Source organism: Falco biarmicus, chromosome 6 (genome assembly GCF_023638135.1).
Source record: "Falco biarmicus isolate bFalBia1 chromosome 6, bFalBia1.pri, whole genome shotgun sequence".
Classification (NCBI taxonomy): domain Eukaryota; kingdom Metazoa; phylum Chordata; class Aves; order Falconiformes; family Falconidae; genus Falco; species Falco biarmicus.
In genome coordinates, this window is record NC_079293.1 from 41,908,520 (window position 1) to 41,922,788 (window position 14,269).

The 14,269-nt window shown below is 37.9% G+C and overlaps 1 long non-coding RNA gene across 1 annotated transcript; it reads right to left on the bottom strand.

Moving 5' to 3' along the window:
• Positions 1-1,075: 1,075 nt before the first annotated feature.
• On the bottom strand, positions 1,076-9,567 carry LOC130151880 (uncharacterized). The gene is made up of 3 exons (XR_008822783.1): positions 9,433-9,567; positions 8,988-9,086; positions 1,076-8,372 (listed from the first exon to the last, which is right to left on the bottom strand). It is a non-coding gene; the product is annotated as an uncharacterized LOC130151880 (long non-coding RNA).
• Positions 9,568-14,269: the final 4,702 nt, after the last annotated feature.

Consider the following 14,269-nt stretch of genomic DNA (forward strand, 5'->3'; position numbering starts at 1 on the left):
AATGGGGATTAGCAAAGCTGTCTTTTGCATTTTTATGCTCCAGTGAGATTTCTTTGCCTTATATTTGAATCAGTAAAGTTAAAACCAAACAGTTTCAAAATCAAGATTGTAAAGTCAGGTTGTGGTTTTCAGATTTGCTGACCAACTGCCACAGTCACTGCAGGAACATCAGAACCATGGTAGTTCAGGATTGCAAAAAATCAAGGACCTTTATTAAGGTGTCCAACTATCATCCGAAAATGGTGATATGCACATTTAAAGCACAAATGAGAGTAACTGTGTTCCACACTAAAGACCTGTATCATATCAAAAGAATCTGTAGCTCTCACCTTGTCTTTGAGAAATATCTTTTGCAGGGGCTGGCACAGGCATGAAAATGGGTGCCACACTCCTAACAAGCTGCTGCAAGATTCTGTGTGATTTAGGGATGGGCTTAAGAAACAGAACCCAAGTACCACACTTGGATGGGACAGTGCTAGAGAAACTGCTATATTTGGATACCCTGTTATCCAGGGTCACTTCCCTGGTTTTCCCTATATAATTACTTTTGGGGAAAGGATGGAGTCTAGACAAGGATGTCTTTCTGATGTTCTTAGAATTAGACTTTTAAAATTCTAAAAAAAAGCCCTATTTCATTTCAGCTAAACCATTCATTAAACTCCATGGAAATGTGGATCTGGCCCTGTATCTGCTTATTGCCTCTGTTACTATGAAATATTTCACAGTTTAGCAATCCTAATTTTAACCCTCCTTTTCTGAAATCTAAACTTGTAAAAAACAGCATGAACAAGGCACAGAACATTCACTCTTTTCTATGACTACATGGTGATGAGGCTTTCTTATGGCATATAAAAATAGGAGCTAAATAGGCTTTTAGCACATTAAAATATAATTTTCAGTTGCCTAGATGTTGCAGGATTAGTTTTTCAGGGACATATAGGTGGATTTAAAAAAATATAAGCAATATGGTAAATTTTTAAAAAGATTTATGTTGCTTTTTAGTTTATCTGTAAAAACTTGGGACATTTGGGGTAAACATTTTAGTGAAGACAATATTCAGTCAGCTTTTGTGTAATGTTTGATATTTATTTTCATAATAATAAATATTTTCATTTAGGCATTAGATAGGCCTATTTGATTGTTGTAGCTGCATTTTTAAGGTACAGTAACAAGCATGTCAATACATTTTGTACAATTATGTAGTAATTCAGAAATACTATATGATAAATATATCGAAAAATTAAAATATAGCAGTCATGTTCTGTGTGTACATTGGGTTATTAAGAAAGCATTATTTTATCTGATCATCCTTATTACTTCCAGGTAATGAGGTATTGTGCCTCTTAAATATTTTGGATTAATCTAAATTAATTTCTAAGAGAAGTGTCTACAAAGCAAATAGATCAGTTTATTTTTATGGTTGCACTGATCAATTTTCCTGTGCTTAGAATGGGCTTCAAACCATGAGGATGAATGTTGCTTATGTTTTGAAATGAGTTTTTAATTTTTTGTTTTGAAGCTCTTATCAGACAGTTTAAGACACATTTCCTTTTCTTGCTGCTGCTTAGAGATTCAGTTAGGTCTCACTCCCACTTGAGTATGCTTCCCACCAAAATTCTCTTCTGTTCAGCTTGAACCAGCTAGAACACATATTTCTATAAGAGCAAAAATGAATGAGTAGCTGAACTGGAACCATTTTGAAGAACACAAGAAATTTGAGATTAGAGATGGAGAGTCACAGATGGCTCACAAATTCATTGATTTATAATTATATAAGGGGGTATTAGAGAAGTGTTCTGTCTTACTGTCTGCTTATTTCCAAGGTCCTCTTTGCTATCACATTTGATTAATTCATAACTTTGCATATATTTATCCTCCTGACTCCTTCGTGAACAAGGCAATTACAAGATAAAGAGCTAACATGCAAGGGCATGGCAAGTGAGATCTAAAATGAAATTATGTGAAGTCTCGGGGCACTGATAAGGAAAACCCCTCTTCCATGCACTAAGCTAATATTTGTCTTTGGAGGGAATGCTCTGTACTGCTGAAAGCTCTGTCTTTGCCCTGCCTTCTCCTATGCTCCTCATTACCGATTCCAGCAACACTACCCTATATCACTCCCAGAAGAATGAAATGACAGAAATAACATTTTAATGCAAATACTACATGGGAAGCTGGAGATAAAGTCACACAGTGTCAGAAACTGTAGCAGGAGCACAAAATGGCCTATTGCTCCTCATATGATGCCCCCTCAGTTTCAGCAGGGCTTTCCTTTAGCAGGACACCTTTAATGAGTTTCCTTGTACAAGTACTCTTAGTATCTCTAAATTTTTATTGATGATAGTGGAATAAAATGCATGTTTGTGTAGGACTGAGGTTTGAAATTTGCTAAATATGTTATAACTAGTGCGGAATGTCAGTTAGGTAAGACGTAAGGTGATATTGATTCATCAGCAGTGTATTTGTTTCAATTTACCTTCCAGAGTGCAAGAAAAGAATGGAGGAGGATTACAGAGGAATAAAATACTTAACTCAGAAGGGGATTCCATGCCAGAAGTGGGCAGGTAGCACACTCCACATATCAATTATTTGTCTAAAAATTATGAATGATCCTTTCGAATTATCCATTAATAGTGTGCTTTAAGCAATTCTATACTATAGGTTATTGAAGATAGTTAATTATTGCTGAGGTTAACTTATAATGAATAATTTCCTTTACATCTCTCTCACTCTGACTTTAATCTCTTGCTACAAAAATAAGCAAGACAGATATGCCTTTAAGACACTGTGTAATTTGTCCCATTTTGATTAGAATGGCATCATATGCTTCCAGTTTTTGTAGTTCTTGTTCAAGCAAAACACTCACTTAGAAAAAAATAACATAATGAATATTTCATCCTTAAATGGGGCCAGGATTTTGTTGTTTAGGTAAGAGATAGTATGTGAAGAATGAAACTGAAATAATGCTGTTATATTGATAAGCCTCGTCACTGCTAATATGTTATTGTTACTGTATGAGAAGCATGTGAGGTCTATCTGCTCTTCAGCTAGATTCATAAAGATATGACATTTGTGTTACTGGAAACCCTCCGTTGTTTATCCAGTGTCCTTTCTCTGTGTCTTCTGAAGAAAATGTCACATTTCTTTATATGAACCTCTTCTAAACCTTGTAAGTTAGAAACAATAGACATAACAATAAAAGTCAAATAGATCAGCTGCTTGAAAATACAGAGGAGTACTTGACCTTTGAGACACTTGAATTTTCTGTAAGCTGGGGACATGAGGCTGATGGTTCTTCAGGGCATTCCAGTGGTGATAGAGAGACTTTTTATGACAGTTTATCTTATGGAAAAATATTCAAGCAGAGATATCAGATCCACAAGACAAATGTCCATTTCTTGGCTCTCATGTTGCATGAACTGAGCCACAAATATTTGGAAAAAAAAAAAAAAAGCTCTTCTGTAATGTTATTTTTCTTTCTATTACGCCTTTACACATGAAAATTTTACTCATGGGGGTTTGAAGAAAACTACTGCAGGAATCCTGATGAGAATGAAAATAGACCATTCACAACCAGTCCTGCTACCAGATTAGATTACTGTGGCATCCCAGAGAGTAAAGGCCACAGTATGTATGTTTCCTCCTTCCTTCTCCCCACTATGTTCTCTACTGTGATTTTTATTTTCTTTGGTAAGATATATTTAAGTATGAGAGAATATTCAGATTCTTCTGTGCTTGCTTAATTTTGAATCAGGAATTTGCTTTATATGTGAATTTAGAGCGTTTTTATTGATAAGGCTGAATTTATTCATATGGACTTGTGGCATAACCCAGCCACTAAAATGTTTGACAAAGTCCAGTTATTGTGCATAGAAGAATGGACTTCAGTTTGGCTGCTCTTTAGGGCAGGGTTCTTCTACTTCTCTGTACCCTGCAGTGCTTCTCCTCATACCCGATTCTTGTTTATTACCCTCACTTTTTCCTGCTCTCTCCAACTTTGCTCTTCCAGCTGACTTGTCACATTTTTCTTTCCAGTACTGCCGTTCATTTAACCTACTGATGCTATACTCGTGAGTCTGGTGGAGTGGGATCATGTTCAGCTTGGTCATGTTTCTGCTTGATTGCTGTTAAAGGAAATGCAGAACATACTTCAGAAGTCCAACTGTGTTGGAAAACATATTATCAAGATAAAATCCTCCCTGAAAAAGTCAGAGTATGTCTCCCCATAACTGGCCCAGTGCAAAAGCCACCTGAGACTGGTCAGCACTTTGAATATGAGCCAATCTTAGTGGACTGGTCAGCTGTCAGTACACATACCACACAGTAGGCATATTTTACTGCAAGCATAAAGGAGACAACTGGAAACATGAAAAACTTACTGTATAAAGGCCAGTAGAAGAATGTTTATTACCAGGTTTGTTGATCACTTCCAAAACAGTTACTGAAATAATGTGTCTCTAGCATGAACAAACAGCAACATGGGATTATGCTGTATCTGTGATGATGACTCTCCAGTAAATAAAACTCACATTAAACAGGTCAGAAAAATACTTTATACCTTCCTACAACAGCTGGTTTCAGATTTCCAGAATGCTGATATTTTCATTCTGTGTTTTTATTTCAGGAGTTTAGATATAAATTATTGTAGGAAGCAAGCTGGTAAGAGGCCCTGATGCTATACCACCAACAACATGACATGATGGCAGTATTATGGCATTTGTGAGCATCCAGAGACCGCGTCAAAAAAACCTGGGAATGCAGAGGGGATACAGCTGTGCTACAGAAGCACAAAATAGGTCAGAAGCAAAAAAAGGTCATTTTTGTTGTAAAAAGTTCAGCTAAAACTCTGCTCAGTACTATTGATTGTTTCTTGATCTTGTGGGCATGCTGCAAAATTTCCTTAGTCGTGGGTAGAAAGTAGGGCCTTTTGATCCCAAGGGAACTAACACTGTATGTTAAAAGTCTGCTGACTGACAAAGTAGAGAGTTCTAGTTTTCCTTTTATATGTAAGTAAATAGAAGAACATATCAGAAATGAACACAACTAAAGATATATGTAAAATCAAAATACTGGACATCACATCTTTTATTGCATGTATTGGCAGGGTGGGGGGGAAATGAAAATGAGGATGAAGAAGAAATAAATAAAAGGATAACAATATTTTTTTTTTAAATCCTGAACATTAATCTCCTAAATAAAACTCATGAAAAATTACATTTGAAGAAATTTTACAGCCACATGTGAGATTTTGCTTCCCTAATACAAAACAAGCAGCGTGCAGAAGTGAAATTGAAATGCAAGTGCTCCTACCAAGTACCATCTGTTGCATGAAGTCGGTCCAGACACCCTTACAAATGCCTTCTGTTCTTTATTTCCAGACATTCCTGTGACTGCCTACTAATCTGCATGATTTTTCTAACTCATTTTTACCTATTTCATGAAGGTTATGGAGGGTTATTATTGTTTTTTAAATTTAAACACATACATTAAATTAAGGGACTGATTTCTGCTGTTCATTACAGATGCTTATATGTCAATGCAGTCTTCAAGTTCAGAGGAGTGCTATCGAGAGAGAGAGGCTTGGATTACTATGGAACAGTTTCTTTTAGTGTCTGTCACGGGAAAGAAATGCCAAGCCTGGAGCTTGGTAATCCCACATTGTCACAGCAGAACAGGAAGGGATTTCCCAAATGTGTATGTTTAGTTTGCATTTTTTTGTCTTATGTTAGCCGGTTGCTCTTGCTTGCCACACAGTTGCTTTACAGTACTTGAAAGTAGAAGGGAATGTGCTTGATAAAATAAATCATGTGTCCAAACATTAAAAATGATCCTTTAGTCATTTTTTTGCAAAACTTAAGTTGTGGACTAAATGTCAATGAGGAGGGTCCCTTTAAATTGTCCTTAAAAATATTAAGAGTTGTCATTACTCTTCAAAAACACATTGAGGAACAGCAATTCAGACATATGGCAAAGTAGCTGTCTGCTTTCCAAAACTGTCTCTTTATAAATATTTGAGAGAGCTGCAATAGCCTTTAAAGTGCTTTAGACAGTAATAGGTGGAAGAATTGAAGAGCTTGACATTTATCAGTAGCCTGGACTGTGTTTTATATGGCAAAGCAATAATGGCTAGCAAGCCTGCCCTTAGCTGAAAACTGAAATGGAAACGATAAGAGTGATATGATTAATTTAACTAACTCTTGTCCTTTTCAGTTTTCTTATCTGTCATTTTCCCCCAAATCCTTCCAGTGTATCATTACTTCTTCCCACATAAATCTCTGTTTAAATCTGCTGACAGCTCATCTCTTATTTTCTGTTCCATCTCAAATCACACTTTTTAGATCAACAATTTTTTATGTGCGTGAAAAGTTTTTTTGTGAAACTGTTGGCGATTTTGTAACTTGTGATTCAAGACAGAAATCAATTGAGTTCTTCAAAGTTCTTGGTGAGAGGAAGACCATTGCCTTCACTGTCCCATCCAGCCTTCACTGTGCAATTCAGTAGAACTATTGCTAGATAGGAATCCCTACTCAAATTCACATGCATATACATTCATGGGTCCTTGGACCTAAAAATTATAACTAACTCCCGTGTTGTCTTCTCTATTTCTAACAACATTTTTAATTTTATGGTGAGCTTCTGCTTATGAAAGATATAGTTTGGTTCAAATGTGAATTTTTAAAAAATGGATATTTTCTGCAGTTGCATGTATATTCTAGTGAATGTCAGTAAGAGGAATACTATGTCACCAGGTGTTACTCGGCCATGCAGAACATTTGTAGAGTGTAGTTAAGATTCTACAGACATTGCTAGGTTTTATCAAGAATGAAATGGACAGTTACACTGCTCACTGGGAAAGTCCCCAGACTCTCAGCCCCCACACTATGTTTTAGCATTATGTGAGACCATGCTAGCCAGCATGGGCCAGAGCTATGCCAGGGAATGTGTCAACAACTGAATAACTTGCACCATCACGGGACAGTGTGCAAGCCCAGGCTCTGGCTATGTTTAGTTTACTAGTATAGACGTAGTCTTTGTCCCCTCTTCAACAGACAAAGGACATCCTGATACTGAAATCATTACCAGTCAGACTGGAAGGACTAGGACTACTGCAAGAACATTGCAGCATTGGGATGAGCAGGGGACGAGGACAAGACTATATGTATTTACCCAGGGAGTCAGTAGTGCATCCACCTCTGGGCATGGATGCAGATCACCCTCTGAGATGGGTTGTAGATGTAGTTGCTGAGGTGAAGGCAGTCTTTTGTGTGCACTTCTGAGTCAGCAAGAGAAAGTATGATCCTGGCACTGTGGCAGGTTGCACTAAAGACCTGGCAAAAGTGGCAGATGACTTAGGACTGGGGAGTGTGCCAGGGCAAGGGAGATGTCACAAGGCGCAACCACAGCTTAATAAAATGAAAGAGACAAACAGAAACCCCTGCCCTTCCTCAAGTTCACAGGAGCAAAATTTGCAATGAAGGGGAAGAGGAAGGTATAAAATTATCTGAAAAAGAACAATGTGGCTCATGTTCCCTTTGAGTACTGCAATAGAAAAGGTTCTCAAACTTAGTCTTGGTTATGCAGATATATTTATGTGCCTAATTGTTTATGATTGTCCACCTAGAGAATACATTGCACTACTGAAAGCAGGAGGGAACACAGACTGTGGTATGGTCATTGTTAGCCCCTTGGAGGATGCATCCCCCTGCCTACCAAACACACTGATCTTTAGCACTTGTCTCAGACTCTGAAGGAACTTGTAGAAAGTGGATTTAACTGTAACGTGGGTAGATGGTGAAATAGCAAATGCACTAAAAATAATTTAGGAAAGGTCTAGTTTCAATTTCCAGCTAACACAGTGAACTGTTACATATTCCTAATGTAATACTACCTCCCTAATATAAACAGCCAGTACCCTTCCCTCTCAATGAATTCCTCTGTCCTTCAGCTCTGTAGCAAGTTCTTCATTCTAACCCACTGACTGCTTATCTTTTTCTATCCTTACTGCAAGCCTGTAGAAAGTACATTGCTCTTAGAAGTTTGGTTTTCTGATTCTTTGGTCCTGTCAGTATATTCACTGATCTCCCGTTTTATTGTTTATGACTGTATTTCAAATTTCTGCTTGACTCTAAGCAAATAAAAAATTCTCTGTTAGTCTTTGTAGTTCAGTTCTGAGATTATTACTCAGGTGATATATGCTCTCTCCTCCATCTAGAATGTAAGAGCTGAGAGGAATGCACTGTGCCTTGTCCTTCCTTTTCTAGTGCTTGAATAACATGACTGCACACCACATTCTGCCTTTTTTTTTTTTTTTCTGTTAACCAATCAGGAAGAGAGGCTGTAGAAAAGGATCACCCCATTACAGCTCTTGACTCCTAAATGATGTAAAAGATAGAAAAAAAGCTAGTTAGCCATTGTTAATCAAAAATAACCCCAGAGATGTGATGAGGACTCAGGAGCCAGCATCCCTTGTACCCCGCTGATGATGCTGGGCAGACCACTTGGATGCCCAGAGGTCCAGCACCAAGAGGTGCTTGATTGCATGTGGTTGCAGGAGTGTGAGCAAGTAAAGTTTATGAGACAATGAGTTTGAATGGGTAAATCAACTCCCTTAGACATTTTAAAAAGAAATCACCTTTTCCTTCCATGAGTTTTGTTACACTGATCTCCTGCAGTGCAGATTCCAATGCAGTGCAACAAAAGCTGCAGATAAGCTCCTGTCAGCACCTGAGCTGCTGCAGAGGACTCACTAACTCCTGTTGAGTACTGCACTAGTGCTGCTACACCACCCCAGGAGAGGAGACAGTATCTTCTGTGGATTTCAGTAACCATGACATATAATACATGAACATACTATCTCAGACAAGCTCAGGAGTGTCTATACCAGATGCTGTTAAGGCTAATTACTTTGGCTGCTGTATCTTGTTGATGTGGCTACCCTGCTTTTTACTCCAGAGCAGAGTTCAAAGCTCTTTTTGTGAATCACATACCTGGCAGAGACAGGTAGAGGGAGGACAGGGATGACTGTAAGTGAAGAAAAGCAGTCTGACTCATCACCTGCCATTTGCAGAAATATCCCTCACATGGTCCTGTAAAAATATGAAACGTAATGAAATGAGTTGAAGAATGAAATGACATGAAATAAAGGGCCAGTCTTAGCTCCCGGCTGCCTTTTATGCCTTTAGAGCATACAGATTTATGATAACTGTGTAATAAATAGGGAGAAGTTGTCCCTAGCCAAAATTCAGGTTATGCTATTTATTTCCCCTTGTACAGCTGTGGTGATATATTCAGTCCACTTCTGCGCTTCCTTTTTGCACAGTAGTGATGACTGATGTACTGTCACTAGCGTATTTCCGTACTTTTCGTCTTCAGGGAGACAGAGGACAACCTTTAGTTTGTCTTGTCCAACAGTTTTGTCTAATATAGACTCACCTCTTGAGGTCTTGGTTGTGCCATGACAAAGAAACTTTCTGTCTTCGTCAGAGTTTCTAGTTAAACTTCTTGAATTAAGAGAGCAATGGGAGCCAACCGATCCTGGGAATGCACTGCCCTCTCCTGGAGAGCAGTATGCCTATTCAAAAATGAGATTCCAAATGTTACATTAAATTTACATTAAATTTTAAGAATAAAGATTAAATATAATCCATTATAAATTACTGTAAACACTCTGATAAGTAGGCAAACTGATGGCTTGTTTCCCTCTTTCACTATTCTCTGTATGTCAGTGCATTCTACCATAAAAACAAGTGAAGCACCTATCCACCACATCCCGTTCTCTGTGCAGCTGAATCTCACACCAATTTCTAGCTCTTGTAGAGGTTTTATTGTTCTAGGTCTTTTGTGCTCTCAACATTTTCATTGACGTCCTGCATTATTAATGGCCATACTTCCAGTTTTCTCTCAGGGCCTCCCATAGGTCATGAAGACATCAAGTTGAATTGTGGGAGACAGAGGTTCTCCATAGGTGGGCTTTGGGCTGTGAATGCCTTTCAGATAGCAGTATGTGGCTCTGCTAATCTCCATGCTCTGGAATTTACCTAACAACCACAGTGATTGCCAAGCATGAGGATTTTTTTCCTTTCCAGATGCTATGCAGGCAGAAGAAAAGAGTCAGCAAAGAACCCTTCTGTTTTAGAAGTTACTTGTACATGACAATCAACATTAGGCAGGATTTCCCCAGGGTCTGGTTTAGTGGAATTGGAAGAGGCCTTTTCTTCATTTTTGCGTATGGCAAATTCAGAACTGCTATTGAGTCTTGACGTGGGATTACACATGGTGCAGTAACATCTGAAATGGCTAGCTCAAAAACTTCTCTGTCAGGCAGGTTGAGGCAAGTGCTCTTCAGCCCTGCCGTTGCCAACCAATTACGGTGCAAAGTAAAAATGGTATCAGATACTTAGTACCCACCTTGTCTCAGTGTGTAAACATCAGAGGTAGTACGCCCAGAAATAGATGGTTAGAGTTATTTGGGAATACTCAGGTTCTTGAGACATGTGGATGGGGCTGGCAGACAAGTCACAGGTTATGAAGGAGACCCAGTCCTTTCTGGAGTGGCAGCTGTAGTCCCCACAGTATTCCCGAGGAAGTCTTAAAGTGGTATCAGATGCTTTGCTTAAACAAGTCCCAGCCCCAGCTGAAATCTTCTACCCCATTTGGAAAGAATTTCTATCACAGTGAGGCTAATGAAGGGGTTTCCCATTAGCTATTAAGATACATAAATACATTTGACTGCTCCATGGTAATTTAAGACATGCAACAGAGGAAAAGAAAGCAAAGCAGCTCTAACGCATTTGAGTCTTTGCCATGCCTTGTAATACTAAAGAACCATCAGATCTCAGTATAGCTACTTTAATGTATTGGTTTGCACCAGCACATTCATTCTTCAGTAGCCCATTCCATCATGGTTGTCCCTGTGTCCAAACAATACCATTCTTTCTTTTTGACAATTAATGAAGCGCTATCTTTAAGAAAAAGACTGACAACCTGTCTAGAAATTTCAATACACCCAAAAAATCATCTGCATTCATAGCCTGAGGAATAATTTTCACCCTGTGTTTAACTAACAGGCACCCTGGACTAGATTCAAATATCTATTGCACAACACTTTCATCATTCTGCTCTTCTCCTTGGAGAGCAGAGAATAGACAGAAACCATTTTTATGGTTTCTGTGGTTTCAGTGTTGAACTGAACAGTGTCAAACTGTTTCAGTGGTGAACTTCACTGTCCGTGGTTTGGTCACATTCATTTACTTTTTTAAAAAAATGCATATTTTGTTCATTTCCCTGCAGAGTCAACAAAGATACAAAGGCCAGCCTGACTTATTTTTCCTCTTCAGCATCTGTTTTGTAAATCCCAGTGACAAAATCTTTATTGTTTACAATTACATGTATGGCAGAAAACGCACTGTTTCACTCCAGTCCTAAAGCCAGTTTGGCTGTGTGATGTCAGTTAAAATGTTGCTGTCTTTTATCCCATGTCCTCACTTGCTGCTTTTACTGGTTCAGAAAGCTTTTGAGCAAACACCCGCCATTTCCCCCATTGAATATTCTCTACAGATTAAAAAGAGCAATTGAATAGCTGTTTCCTAAAAATCTGTATTTATGTTATTAGATTTATTATAATAAATGCACACTTCTACAGTAGAAAGAGAATAATAGCATAGGACAGGTATGAATATTGACTAAATTTTGTAACAAAATAAAATCCTGTCGGTTGTTACCATGCCCATTATCTTGGCAAAAGCTAAGCAGACAATATGTGAGAACATTACCGCAACAGTTCATTTTCTAACTGAGCAACCAAACTTGCAGGTTTTATCATTAAAGTATCCGCTTTATACATATATTTATATGCAATATGTATTAGAAGATATAGCCAGTAGACTCTGGCTATCTTATTTAATACTGTATTTTCATGACTCATATTATTAGAAAAGTAACAGTAGTCCAACGTGAATTTTGCTAGTATCTTGACTTCATTGTCTCATAAAGACACAAGGCTAAAACTTCTCTATTACTTGACTTACAAAGATTTCAAATTCAATGCATTAAGACATTACAAAATTAATAGTCCCTATCAATCCCCTAAAAATATAATCCCTCTTTCATCTTAATCACTATGCACTTATTGTCTATGGTTTCACTTGTGCTGTGCTTAATAATCTTACATGTATGTAATAGAAACATCTAACTAGGTCTTTTACAAATCTGATTGATTTCTGTGTTGATTTTCTTTGCCCTTTTTTCCAGAAGAGTTAATCTAAATAACAAAGACTACCATTGTGTAGATATGTTCCTTTTTTCTTCTCATATGAAAATCCTATAAAATAAGAGAGAGAAAAAGGGAGAAGAAAACCCCAACTCAAATAAACAAAAATTACTTTGAAAACCAGAAGAATTTGACACAGGATGATTTACTTACCCAGGCAGTTTTTAGCATCAGTTTACACAATTCAGTAGAGAACTAGACTGATTTAAGACTACCAATCTTATTTGTGTTTATGTAAACTTTCTCATTCTATTTTGCCTTTAGGGACAGTGCACTGTATTATAATAGCCTACAGATTTATCTGTTATGCTAGTTTAGAAGGCATAGGCTGCATAACTATAGTTTTTGATCTTCTGTAGGAGGCAGAAATATCTGCCATGTCAAGTATATATTAAATATTTTATACCTTCCTAATAATCCCTTTCTCCATGGCAAAGGTAAGGATACTATAATATCAGTAGCAAGTTTTATTAATTATTTCATTGAATTGCTGTATTGTCAATCTCACCCTTGCCTGTGAACCAAGTTTACTGGTTTATCATGGTTCTAAACATGAAACATGCAAATATTTGTATGATGACTTTAAAAAGTTGCTGGTGGCTTTTAATTTTGTTAGAATTACTGTACTGATTCTTTATAGCAGCTATTCTATGTAAGTCACAAAATTGTTCAAAATACTGTTTTGATCTTATACATAGATTTTCTAGCATTAGTGTCTTTCAACCAGATGTTCTTGTTCAGGAAACTTTGGATTAAATCCAGTCAGCAGTTTGATGTTCTGTGTGTGAGATCACTTCCATTAGGGAGAAAGTAATAATCTGTTACAAATTCTTTTTTTCTTAGAAAATGAATGAAAAAAAAGAACTTAAACCACTGTTGAAATACTTCTAGATGAGATGTAATTCCAGGATCATATTTATAAAATGGAATCAGTTAGCTAGATCAGATTTGAGTATTTTCAGTAAGCCTATACAAGAAGACTTGCTTAAAAGTAAATAATATGCTTTTACAGTGTGTGTGAACCCTTTGTATGGTTGTCCCTCTGTACTCAGCACTGGTGAGGCCACACCTTGAATACTGTGTTCAGTTTTGGGCCCCTCACTACAAGAAAGACATTGAGGTGCTGGTGTGTTTCCAGAGGGCAATGAAGCTGGTGAAGGGTCTGGAGACCAAACTTTATGAAGGGCAGCTGAGAGAACTGGGGTTGTTTAGCTTGGAAAGGAGGAGACTGAGGGGGAATTTCATATCTGCTTACAAGTACCTGGAAGGATGTTGTAGGCAGGTGAGAGTAGGTCTTTTCTCCCAGGTAACAAGCAACAGGACAAGAGGAAATGGCCTTCAAGTTGTACCAGGGGTGGTGTTAGATTACATGTTAGGAAAAATTTCTTCACTGAAAGTGTGGTGAAGCATTGGAACTGGCTGCCAAGGGAGGTGGTGGAATCACCACCCCTGGAATTGTTTAAAAAATGCGTAGATGCGGTGCTTAGGGACATGGCTTAGTGGTGGACTTGGCAGTCCTGGGCTAACAGTTGGATGTGATGATCTTAAAGGTCCTTTCCAGCCTAAAGGATTCTATGATTCTATGCGCACCTGCTTGCTGAAAAATCCTTGACTTAGAGTGAACACTACTTAGCAACAACTAAAACACCAGTGTATCAGCATCATTCTTATACTAAATCCAAAACACAGTACTGTACCAGCTACTAAGAAGAAAATTAACTCTATCCCAGCCAAATCCAGGACAGACATTTTGCTTAAGATGCCCACAGATAAATCACTATTCTGACCACTAAAAGAGGTCCCCTAAAAGTGGGTGAAAAAGCCCAGTCTTTGCTCAGTGCAAGGAACAATTTGTTGAACAAGCACACAGCTGAGCTGCTGACAGCTGAGCCGCTGAATTTTAAGTAGCTTTCCCATCCAGCTACACGCTCTATTTGCCAAGCATATTATCATAGCAATACCAAATATCCTTGACTGTGAACAAAAGCCTGGATGCTGCTT